The sequence below is a fragment of the Benincasa hispida genome, chromosome 10 (assembly GCF_027475165.1).
Source record: "Benincasa hispida cultivar pf3 chromosome 10, pf3_genome.v1.1, whole genome shotgun sequence".
Lineage (NCBI taxonomy): Eukaryota > Viridiplantae > Streptophyta > Magnoliopsida > Cucurbitales > Cucurbitaceae > Benincasa > Benincasa hispida.
Window position 1 is genome coordinate 14083779 of NC_143487.1, and position 13513 is coordinate 14097291.

Below are 13513 nucleotides of genomic sequence, written 5' to 3' on the forward strand. Positions count from 1 at the left end.
TATGATATATATACATACATATATATGATTCTCTAATATTTGAATTATAAGATTATAGTACCTTTATTTCTTTAGGAATTTTCATAAATAAATATCATTATGAAGAGATTCATATAAATGTGGTATGACTGCATCCATAAGATGGATATTAAACTTTTCATACACAATCAGATAAATTAAATATTTCATGGTATTGTATATCGACCATTAGAGAATATGTTTTTTCATAATTAATACTAGTCTATTATAGGAATTATTGTGGGATCTATCCCGCTTAATATCTTGTGACTTCACTTTATTTGTTCTACAAATACTCCACTTGTATCCCACATGTTTGACATTTTTTGATGTCTGGACTACTAATCCTCACGATTTGAAAAATAATTTTTATTTATATTGGATTGTTTCTTTCCACATAAGTCAATCCTTTCTATGCCGATATTTTCCCTACTCATTTTCATAAATAATATCGTGAGTGCAAAAATGTTGTCAACTTCTACAGTTCTATAATTTATTGAAATCTCATTATTATCCTCATTTACTTCAATATCCTTATGAGTACTCATATCTAGGATTTCTTCTAGAACATCCATATTCTTAACTGAGTCACTACTCCGCTGATTGAACATGTGGGAGAGCCCTTTTGCTCAATCCCTACCGACCTTAGTTGAGAGAGAGCCCTTTTGCTTAATTTCATCAACGTAGATAACATAGTCATATGTGCACGTAGAGTTGGATTGGGTCCTGGCCACCTTACCGTACCTTCGATGTCAAGGATCTCTAACATCATTGTAATCTAGGTACCTTACCATACCTTGGGTACCAACATTAGAGTAGGGTTTGTATAAGGCACAAACATTTAAACATTTAAGTACATATATAGAATACGCATATTTGAAATAATCATACCCCATAGTTTCATATCAACGCATAGTGCCTTATAAAATATGGAATATACATGATTAATTCCATCATGCAATAAAACATGGCATAGGCTTAATGGAAAATGCATGCTAAACTCTTAAATAACTTCATCATTTAGAAAACATGGATCGTGCGATTAACATTCATTTCAAGGCATGCGTTGGAGAAAATCATGATATAATAACTTCATATGAAATACCTATGCATTGGGAATCATTCATAAAACTTGTGTTAGAAAATATTTATTAAAACTTATCATTCACTGTCTTAAGCTATTTATCCAAGGGGTTGTACAACTCTCCTATTTGCGTTTGTCCTGAAAAGGAAAGGTCTGTCGATCAGTATACTTGGCTCCTTTTTGAGCTTAACACATAACTAACCTTTACTACATACTAATAGTCATTGCATCATAACTAAGTTCGATGCAACAAAACAATCCTTAACGTATTGACTATCCTTAGCCATCATACCTTTTAACTTGGCTAATAATTGGGAATCCTTTCTCAAGGTGCTCGGTAAGCGCTGAAACACTTTTAGTCTATGCAACGTATATCCACTATGCAATGTACTTAGATTGCCTTCGTTGTGGATTGGCTATGCTGTATGCGTTAACGCATAACATCACTGAGTCAGCTGCTGCTTGTTCTTCGTATACAACTGCATGCTTATTCATCCACAACACCATTCCAAATTCAAACTCAGATTTCATAACTTTAATTCCAGCGCTCGTTTAACTAAACTCCTTTTAAAGAAAATGCTCATAAACATCTTAACTTTTACTTATCTTAGAATTTGAGCATCATTTTCCTCTAGAATCGATTGGAAATTCCTTAAATTCTCCTTTAGTTAGTCGATAGTTCTTTACCTCTCAAAATCTCTAGATGACAATAACACTCATACACTCATGCGTTAGAAAAAATTTGGCAAAACAATCTCCTTTTTGGTTAAGCCTATTTATGCTTCTTGGTTTGCATGAAGAGTTTGCTTAATTAATTGCCACCTGGCAAGCTTATCTCTTTATTAGCGTCTGCAAGGCTGCCATCTAACTTACTCATTAATTAAGTTGAATTTCCCAGCTTAAGCTTGATTGCATGGCCTTGCGGCCATCCAATACTTCTCCTTCAACGCATGACCGTCTGTCACATTTTTTGTCAGCTTAGCCCTCAACAATGGTATACAAAGTTTGTTGCATAAACCCTGCATACCACTTGCTATACTTAGCCATGATGCCCCCTCTTTGGGCTTCTAGCCGCATCATTCAACCAAGTTGGCCGCATGGGGCCTACCAGTTCCAATACATGGAACCCTTTTGTCTCTCTAGATGTTAATGAAGAAACTTGTGAAGGTCCTGAGCGAAAATATGGATCGTCCCAATTTTTCAAAAAATAGAATTTTACATAATAAACTTATGCATTAAATTAAAGCATGCTAATAAAAAAAAAAAGGGTTTCATGAAACTCTTACCTTTGAAGAACAAGTTTCTTCATGTGATCTTCTTCTTAGTTAAGGTCACGAACAAAACGCATTCTTCGATGGCCAAATACTGTCATAAACACAAAACCCTCGAACAATGTCCACCACCAATTGAAGCCTCATGTATTCTTTAATGGGATGAGAATCACTAAGGAGTTGAGTGGACTCTTAGTTTTGGAAGAGAGAGAGAGGAAATTGAGTGAGGGAGTTTGGGATTTTCTCAGAGAATGCTTCTGCCTTATATCTCTATGTAAAATCTTCTATAAAAAGAAAACCCACACAAATCTCAACCTCCCACTCGTTAGGTGAGTTGAGAAAGAGGAGGGAAGTTATTTCCCTCCTAAAATTCAAAATCAAAATCAAAATCAATATAATTAATAAATTAATTTTAATTTAAAATTAAAACCATTATACATATACATACACACACACACACATATATATGTTATATCATATACAATATAACTTATAGTTTTAATTCTATCATAATATAAATCCCATTGATATTAAATTCAATTATATGAAACCGACTCACATAATTAATATTTAAATCATATTCAAATCTTTATTTCCTCTCAACTAAACTTTATATTATAATGTATCAAATACATTATAATATTTATATCATATATAATTAAATTAATTTAATTATATCACATCTAATTAATTCTCTCATTTAATTTGAACAATTCGAATTAATCCAAAATTGATTATCATTAAATCACAGTTGAGCAACAGAAGGGACCTGATGGACCTGTAGATTGAAGCTCCAATAGTACTTGAATAATTAATTAAACTCATTTAATTAAATTATCCAACATCCATTAACTGTAGGTAACTCCATTAAAGACTGACAACTGCTCTCTTTGAACTACAAATATATTTCAATTATTATTGGATATAACCAGTCAATAACAGATGACCTTTCATAAATTGCTCGTAAGTACAGTTGGGCCAAAATTACCGTTTTTCTCATGTAGTTATATCTAACTCCTTAAGTACCATAGATCCCTCTAATGAATGATAAGTCATAATTTATATAACTCCTTAAGTACCATAGATCCCTCTAATGAATGATAAGTCATAGTCCAATTATGACAAAGCCTCTCAGGCCAAAAGAGGGTGTGGCATCATATTGTTCAAGTCCTAGAATCAGCCCTTAAGGGAGCAATTTATCTACTTACCCCAATGTTGGGGAAGGAGTGAATTTCTCTTGTGTAGCTATGTTACTAGCTCCCTAATTAGACGAATCCCCAAAATGGTAAGCTTATTAAGTCAACGATCTGGTCACTCTCATCCATATAAGTTAAAGGGCCACCTTCATAGGAGTTCACAACTCACTCAGGATTCAGGTTATGTCACCTATGGTTATCCTGGTGAAATATAAGTCTGTTTATAAACGGTGTTATATAATGAGACTAGTCATTTTGTGGTCCGGTCTTATACAAACTTCTTTGCATAGAACACCCCTGCTGACATGTCTCCACATGAATGATCAGGATCAGATAATTTATAGCACTTTACAACAATTATAACATCTACAAAGCGGGTCAATATCTACAAAGCGGGTCGTATTCATAGTGTCACCAGGATAACGTATCCAACATTATCCATCTACTACAAACTATTTAGGTTATCACTTAAACATGATCCACCTATATGTTTCTACATACAAGTTTAAGCTATAGATGATAACCTTGTATGTTAGTTTATTGGTTTGTGGGTTTAATGCTACTAAATGTCAAATAAAACATCTCATATTTTATTAAATAAATAAAATGTTTGTACAATACAATTACAAACTACAGGATACGACGAAATTTAAGGCATCAACCCCAATAGTTAACTTGTTCCTACATCACCCAAGAACGCTGCATTCCACACTTAACATATTTTCTTGCTCTTTTCTGGCTTACCATTGTTATTCCCAACTCTCTATGCGTCGTCCAGGTTACAACCTGAATGCATGTGAGCATAACACTTGAAAATTTTCCTTCTCTTACATTTCAGACGCATTTCACTATACTTAACTTACCCTTTCCATTGACGTTAATACACATCTTTAACTCATAATTAAGAGGAATTAAACTCAATTAACTAGTAAAACAAGTTCATGGGTTTACAATAATAATGCATTCCATGTAATTTCTTTTTCCAACTTTTTAATTCCTCCCCCTAATGTTGGAAAATTTGTCTCATTAAAATGACAATCAGCAAATCGTGTAGTAAATACATCACCCTTCAGGGGTTCAAGGTATTTAATAATTGATGGGGAATCATATCCAACAAATATTCCTAACCTCCTTTGAGGACCCATCTGATGCTTGATTTTATGAAGTGGAAATGTGGATGATATGCGTTGATGAAATTGCATTGTGCATTCAAGTTTCCCCAGCGGAATCCAAGTGTAAATTTCTGTGAGTTTCCTGGTAAGTCCAGGGTCAAACATAGGGATTTGTGAAAACGGATTGCGATGGTAAATTTTATGAAAACCTTGATGTAACCGAGTACATAAATTGTTAGTTTGTTGTTGATTGCGTTAATGAGAAAATAAACAAATGCGGCGGATTTGAGAAAAGGCAGTTGTGTGATAGATGCAATGAGTATGTGATGAACGGGTTGAGAAAATTTTTAGCTAGCGTTACTTGGGAATGCGTCAGACTATGCGATCATATTACAATCATACACAGCAAGTCATTTCTCAATGTAAATGCGATGCTCCTAAGTCTAGGACTCATGTGTTGAATGCAAAAGTGTCCATAGAGCTTATTCCTAAGTCTCTACTCTTGTCCTATGCGATGATGCAAAATGCATGAAAGCAAAGTGACCGCATATAATCATATCGTATCTCTAGGATTCATGCGATGCGTTAATAACAAATATTGCTCATTCCTAAGCGCCTATCTCTTGTATTATGTGTTCTAATCTGAATCTCCCGAGCCTAGATTCTAACCTGACCTTCCCAAGTCTAGATCCTGTCCTTAGACTACCCTCCCGAGTATCTCTAATGAACGAATGAAGCATACATAATACAAGATAATCGCAAAGAATGAAGATTCCCTAGTTGTGCTAGCTAAATGCTTCTCAACCCATTCAACTGATTTAGCTACTCATGCATGAATAACAGATAGTGAACAGATATAGAGAAGAAAATTCCATTTTTATAAATGAGTTGAGTATAAAATGACAATGGAAGTTAAAGGTAGAGAGCCTGGTAGCAATTCCTTGCTGACCGAGGCTTTTACCATGAAATCTCTATTATGTTCTAAAAATGTTCCCGTTTCCGCAGGCGTCGACCCTCTCTTTGTCCTTGAAGCTTCCGGCACTCTCCCAAGCTTACCAGAACGATCTGCCGGCACCACTTCCTTCCTCACGTCTGCCTTAAAATAAAAGAAAACTATGAACAAAAGTGTGCAAACTGAAGTATGAAATCTCTAACTGCTGAACCTCTTCTCTGAAGAATGCCCTTGGTATTTATAGAGCATCTATGGCGAAAGGCGGCTTCTCTCTTATGGTTGTACAGATGGGACGACTTTAATTCCTGACTGATGTACCGAATAATTGTCACCGAAAAGCTGAATGTACTTTGTGACCGTTATCGGCTGTCAACTTAATTCGGATTCGACTGTCATCAACTTTATGCCCCATCGCACTTAATTAGCCTTTCACCCGAATGCGCTCGCTATGTTGCGCTGACCAAGTTGCGATGATCCTTCTCAGGCGAATGTTTGCGAGCACGATCAACGCAAAGCCTTTCGGTGAAGTTGCACTTGACCAATGATTTCCTATGATCGCAATTCTTGCATTGTGTTAACGCATATTCTGCACAAAAATACAAAAATCAACAGCTTTAATGCGATGAACGCATGTGACCACAATATTATGAAAACGATACTTAATGGACGAAAGTTAACATATTTCATTAACGCAATCCAACATTGTTTAAGAACTTAGCACTATGATAATGTGCATTTCTGCCCGTTATCACACCCCCAAATTTAAACAATGCTTGTCCTCAAGCATAAACTAAAGATTCCTTTAGCAATTCAACCATAATGTTCTTCTCCTAGATTTCTCAAGAATACTTCGTTCAAATCCTATATACCAGAATTTTCTTAAGTCTTATTCAAGTCTCTTCTTAAAATATTTCTAAGACCTAGGAACTGCAAGCTTACCTTTCAAAAGAACTTACTAAATTTTGGAACATCGCATGATTTATTTCAAAAAGAAAATTTTCTACTGGGGTGTCAAATGATTTTATCCTTGCACAAAAATTTTCTTCATTGTTATATATATTTTTTCTGACATTGTGCTGATCCAAGTGTCTTGCCTTCGTTTTGGCTGCCCCCACGGGTGTCATGCGGACATCCAACTACGAGCAATGCATTCTTTCTCAGTCTAACTCATACCTATTTGGTAGCGGAGTTGCGGTCATTTATTTATGTGTTGATCTTGGTGACTTACTTTCGTTTTGGCTTGCCCCCATGTGTGTCATGCGGACATCCAACTACGGGTAAGTGCCTTTCACAACTTAACTCTTATCAATATAGGTTTCCCATTGCGTTGACAGTGGAGTTGTTATTCTCAATTTTTTTTTTCAAAAATTAGCAAGATAAAAAATAAATACCTCACCCCAAAATTTAAAATGCGGCAATGTCCTCATCGCCAAAAGATTGAAATGAGTCATGCGATGTTCTTAGAATGCGTTGTAAAGAGAATTTGAAAGAAAGCTAGCAAACCCCTAACTTCTAGAAATATTTCATGAGGTGACTATCTTAAGATTAAGTTAACTTTAGTACATACGAAAGAAATAAAAGCATATTTTTCATCATTGAAATCATACTTGACAAAGAAACAGAATGCGGCGATCTCTCTTCTTTGGATTGCGGTGATAGAGTGAGATAATTTGCTGCTTCAAGTAACATCTCCGCAATCCTGTGCCTTAATCGACGTAAACAAACAAAGAGAGGGTCAAATGATTTAAAACAAAACAACAAGTTTTTTTTAATTTTTTTAGTGCAATGTAGCTAAATAGTAAACAAAGTAATTGCGATAATAGATAATAACGAGTAAGATAAAAATTCATGAAGTATTTGATGCAGGAAAAGGATATTCAAAAGAATTGCGTTGATGAGGTTGAATCATATAATACTCAGGGACCACTTATTCCAGGTTGGTTTGTTCACGTCCATGGTGACTTTGCTCTCTTTTCTTTGTCCTTTGGGATCTTTACTGCCTTAATCCAGAGTTTCTCCCCATGAATGCTCATTACAATTTCCCCCTTGCGCACATCAATTTGAGCACGACCGGTTGAAAGGAATGGTCGTCCCAATATGATGGGCGCATCTTCGTCCGCTTTATAATCCAAAATGAGAAAGTTTTTCGGCAGGATGAATTTATCGATTGAAATTGCGGTATTTTTCAATTCTCCTTCAGGGTGTATTCGAGATCTATTCGCGAGCAGGAGAGTTTCCTTTATGGGCATAAGTGTGCCGACATTCAATTGTTTGAAAATTGATAGCGGCATTATGTTTATACTTGCCCCAAGATCATATAGTGCTTGGCCACTGAAGGTCCCTTCGATAGAGCATGGTATCGTGAAGATTCCTGGGTTGCCCATTTTAGGTGGGATCATAGCATTTTTCGTTGCAGCCACTATTGGGATATTTTCTTCCTCATTTTGCTCCCCTTTCAATCTTTGCGGAGTCACTGGTGGTTGAACTTCTTCTGTCTCAAGATCTAGAGGCTTAAGAGTGGACGCAACTTCAGGGTCTATTTTCTCGGGTTTCTCCAAACTATAGGTCAACGGTTCTTCGTTTATCACTGCATTCAAGTTGGTCGTAATGTGTTTCTCCCCTACTTCCGCAGTCATGTTATCGCTCAGCAAGGAGACTGCTAAGCATTGTTCCTTCCCGTTACCCTCAGCATTGCGAGGGAGCTCAGTTGAGCTCGCCAACGCTCCTTGCGGTCTATTTTTCAGCTCGCCCACAATTTATCCCATTTGAATTTCGATATTTCTAATGGATGTAGCTTGATTATGAAGCACATATTCGTTTTTCTCAATTTATTGCTTCAGCAAGCTTTCCAGGGATGAAGATTGCGGTGATTTTGAGTTGCTAGCTTGGCTATGCACTGGACTGTTGTTCTTCAGGAAAAATCCGGGTGGCCCTCCTTTTTGTGCCACAGGTTGAAAGCTTTACTGTTGATTTTTTCATGCAAAATTTGGGTGGTTCCGCCACCTGGGGTTATATGTATTGGAATAGGGATTATCTCTCATGAAGCATACCGACTGCGGGTTTTTTGGGCATTCCTCCATCGGGTGAGCATCACCGCAAATGATACAACTTGCGATCGTTTGAGTGATTGCGCTGACCTACCATTTCTTCGCTCCCATTATTAATTGTGATGCCTTGTATCAAACTCATCATCATTGTCATTTGATTTTGTAGGGATGCGATGACCCCATTGTTTGTGTCATTTTCTTTGATTTTTAATACCTGATCGCTTTTCCTCCAATCCTCGTGATTTTTGAAAATGCGATCAAATATACTCTTTTCCTCCTCATATGTTTTGTCGAGCAGACCACCAGCGGCTGCCGCATTGGCAGCGGTTTGCAAAGAGGGATTCAATCCTTGGTAGAAAATCTCTATTTGTAGGCAGTTTGGTAAGCCATTATGTGGACAGTCTCTTACCAGCCGCTTGAACCTCGCCCAGGCATCGCTGAGCGATTTGTCATCTTCTTGTTCAAAATTTGTTATTAATTTCCTTCTCCTAGCGTTCTCGGTTGGTGGAAAATACTTCTTCATAAATTTTTTCACCACTTGTTCCCACGAAGTTATCTCTCCCGGTTCGAGAGAATATGCCCATTTTCTTGCCTGATCACACAAAGAAAATGGGAACAGAGTTAATCGAACTTCCTTGGGTTAGATATTCGGGAACACAAAAGTGTTGTAGATTTCTATGAAGCTTCGGAGGTGGGCGTGCGGGTCTTCGTCACGTCTTCCTCTAAACTGCCCAGCAGCCTTGATCATCTGCAACATTACCGATTTCATTTCAAACCTCGATCCATCTAACGCCGGCCTCATGATTACTGGAGAGAAATCGTAGAGGTTAGGTGACGCATAGTCTCGAATGGGTCTATTGCGGTCATTTTCCAGAAGGATGGGGTTGGCCATCATATTGTTCGCATTCGTGGCCCTTTCTACTGGTTGTTTCGACATTTTTGGTGTTCTTTCTTGTTGTTGTTGGCGGTCTCTTAATCTTCTTCTGAATGTCCTCTCAATCTCCGAGTCGTAATTCGCCAGAGATTTAGAGTCTGCAAAGAAATAAAAAAAATTTACCGTAAGCACTCTATTTTGCTGAAGTCCCCGGCAACGGTGCAAAAAACTTGATGCTTGATTTTATGAAGTACAAATGTGGATGATATGCGTTGATGAAATTGCGTTGTGCACTCAAGTTTTACCAGCGGAATCCAAGTATAAATTCCTCTGAGTTTCCTGGTAAGTCTAGGGTCGAACATAGGGACTTGTGAAAACGGATTGCGTTGGTAATTTTTATGAAAATCTTTCGGTAACCGAGTAAATAACTTGTTAGTTTGTTGTTGATTGCGTTAATGAGAAAATAAACAAATGCGGCAGATTTGAGAAAAGTCAGTTGTGTGATAGATGCAATAAGTATGCAATGAACGGTTGAGAAAATCTTTAGCTAGCATTATTTGGGAATGCGTCAGACTATGCGATCATGTTACAACCATACACAGCAAGTCATTTCCCAATGTAAATGCGATGCTCCTAAGTCTAGGACTCATGTGTTGAATGCAAAAGTTTCCATAGAGCTTATTCCTAAGTCTCTACTCTTGTCCTATGCGATGATGCAAAATGCATGAAAGCAAGGTGACCGCATACAATCATATCCTATCTCTATGATGCATGCAATGCGTTAATAACAAATAATGCTCATTCCTAAGCGCCTATCTCTTGTATTATGTGCTCTAATCTGACTCTCTCGAGCCTAGATTCTAACCTGACCTTCCTAAGTCTAGATCCTGTCCTTAGACTACCCTCCTGAGTATCTCTAATGGACGAATGAAACATACATAATACAAGATAATCGCAAATAATGAAGATTCCCTAGTTGTGCTAGCTAAATGCTTCTCAATCCATTCAACTGATTTATCTACTCATGCGTGAATAACAGAGAGTGAACAGATATAGAGAAGAAAATTACATTTTTATAAATGAGTTGAGTACAAAATGACAATGGAAGTTTACAGGTAGAGAGCCTGGAAGCACTTCCTTACTGACCAAGGCTTTTACACTGAAATTTCTATTTTGTTCTAAAGATGTTCCCGCTTCTGCAAGCGTCGACCCTCTCTTTATCCTTGAAGCTTCCGACGCTCTCCCAAGCTTATCGGAACGATCTACTGGCACAACTTCCTCCCTTGCGTCGGCCTTAAAATGAAAGAAAACTATGAACAAAAGCATGCGAACTAAAGTATGAAATCTCTAACTACTGAACCCCTTCTCTGAAGAATGTCCTTGGTATTTATAGAGCATCCATGGTGAAAGGCGGCTTCTCTCTCATGGTTGTATAGATGGGACGACTTTAATTCCTGACTGATGCGCCGAATAAATGTCACCAAAAAGCTGAATGTGCTTCGTGACCGTTATCGATTGTCAACTTAATTCGGATTCGACTGTCATCAACTTTATGTCCCATCACGCTTAATTATCCTTTCACCTGGATGCGTCCACCATGTTGCGCCGACCAAGTTGCGACGATCCTTCTCGAGCGAATGTTTACGAGCACGATTAACGCAAGGCCTTGCGGTGAAGTTGCGTTCGACCAATGATTTCCTATGATCGCAATTCTTGCATTGCGTTAATGCATATTCTGCACAAAAATACAAAAATCAACAGCTCTAATGCGATAAACGCATACGACCGCAATATTATGAAACCGATGCTTAATGGACGCAAGTTAACATATTTTATCAACGCAATCCAAATTGTTTAAGAACTTAGCACTATGATAACGTGCATTTCTGCCCATTATCACATTTAGTACATTGTGGTGGAGCAATTGGAAAATATACTACACATTAAAAAAATTCTCAGACGGGAAATATTTGGCTCATGGCCATAAACTAATTGTAATGGCAAGTACTTATGATAAGCTACTAGCCTAATGCATACAAGTGGTACCACATGCAAAATAACATATCCCTATACAGATGTAGGAAGCTTAGCTCTTATAAACAATGGTCTAGTAATTAAATGAAAACCTTTTATGAATGATTCTGCTAAATCATTTTGTGTATGAACATGAGCTACAGGATGTTCAACACTTATTCCAATTGGCATACAATAATTATCAAAAGCTTGGGACGTAAATTCACTAGAATTATCAAGAGAACAATCTTAATTTTATAATGAGAAAATTGTGCTCTTAACTTAATTATTTGAGCAAGTAATCTTGCAAATGCAAGATTTCGACTTGATAATAAGGACACGTATGACCATCTGCTGGATGTGTCTATTAATACCATAAAATATCTAAATGGTCCACTTGATGGGTTAATAAGTCCACTTATATCACCATGAATTCGTTCTAAAAATGCAAGTGATTCAATCCCCATTTTAGCTGGTGATGGTTTAATTATCAATTTTCCTTGAGAGCAAGTATCACATGGTAATTCACTAGATTGAAGAATCTTCTAGTTTTTCAATAGGTGTCCATGAATTCTCAATAATTCTTCCCATCATTTTAGACCCTGGATGACATAATCTGTCAGCCAAATTGTAAATATGTCTGGATTCATGAACTTCAGGTTCATTCTTGCATATGTTTCAATTACTTGTATATGAGTATAATATAATCTAGAAGATAAAGTAGACAACTTTTCCAATATACGTTTTTCATATGAGACAGTAGATGTGATCTAAAGATGCTCCATATTATTCTTTCTATCAGTCTCAATATGATAACCATTATGACGTATATCTTTAAACCTAAGTAGATTTCTCTTTGATTGACTAGAGAACAATGCATTATCAATTGTAAATTTTGTTCCTCTAGGCAAAATAATATTTGTTTTTCCAAAGCCTTCAATCGGGTTTGCCAAAACTTGATATTGTATTGACTTTTGCTTCCAGCATTGTCAGTTTGAAAAAATATTTTTTTACTTATAAGTATTGTATGTGTAGTTGCATTGTCTGCCAGACATAGATCTTCTTTACTCATTTTTTAGTCACTCAGCATATGAAAATAATCCGGGTTTTTCATTAAAAGAAAATAATTACAATAAAAAAATAACATTTGGAATATACAAAAGTTAACATCTACTAAGAGAAGAAAACAAACATAGAGATGAATAAAAAAAAAAAAAAAAAAAAAACTAAATCTAGATATTTTCAAAGTCAAAGGAAACACTTGATATTCCATCGATTCTGTCGATTTTTTCTTCAGGAGATTCAAAGAAGTCAGTCACATCCAAATTTATCATGTGGGGTGGGTCAAATATATCATTATCCAAGTATGCAAAATTTACTTCCACATTTTTCTCTTTTTTCTTCAAGGATGCTTGATAGAGATTAACTAAATGTCTTGACGTACGACAGATATATGACCCCCAGTCATTCGCATTGGAAGCATTTATTTTGAATACTTTTTTAACTCTTATCTTGTGGAGCTTTTTCTTTGTAATCATCATTTTGTGTGGTTATTTTGAAATTTGAATGATTAGAATGACCACCACAAAAATAATAATTATTTCTTCCTCTTCCACGGTCACGACCTCGATCGCGACCACGACCTCGATCACGATTATTAACTTTCACAGCATTCACTTCAAGGAATGGTGTTGTTCTAGTTGGTCAAGATCACGATTTTTTTTATCAATAACTGTTTTTTTTGTTTGGCCATGAAAAGACATGAAATTAGTTGACAATATTGTTTAAAATCTTTCTCTCGATATTGCTACTGCAAGAGCATATCTGAAATGTAGAAAAATGTCTTCTTTAACATATTGGTTTAAAATTTTAGAGCCTCAAGTGCATTCGTTTACGACGAGCTTCAGGAAGAAGTTTTTTTTTTCGATGATCACATTTTTATGACA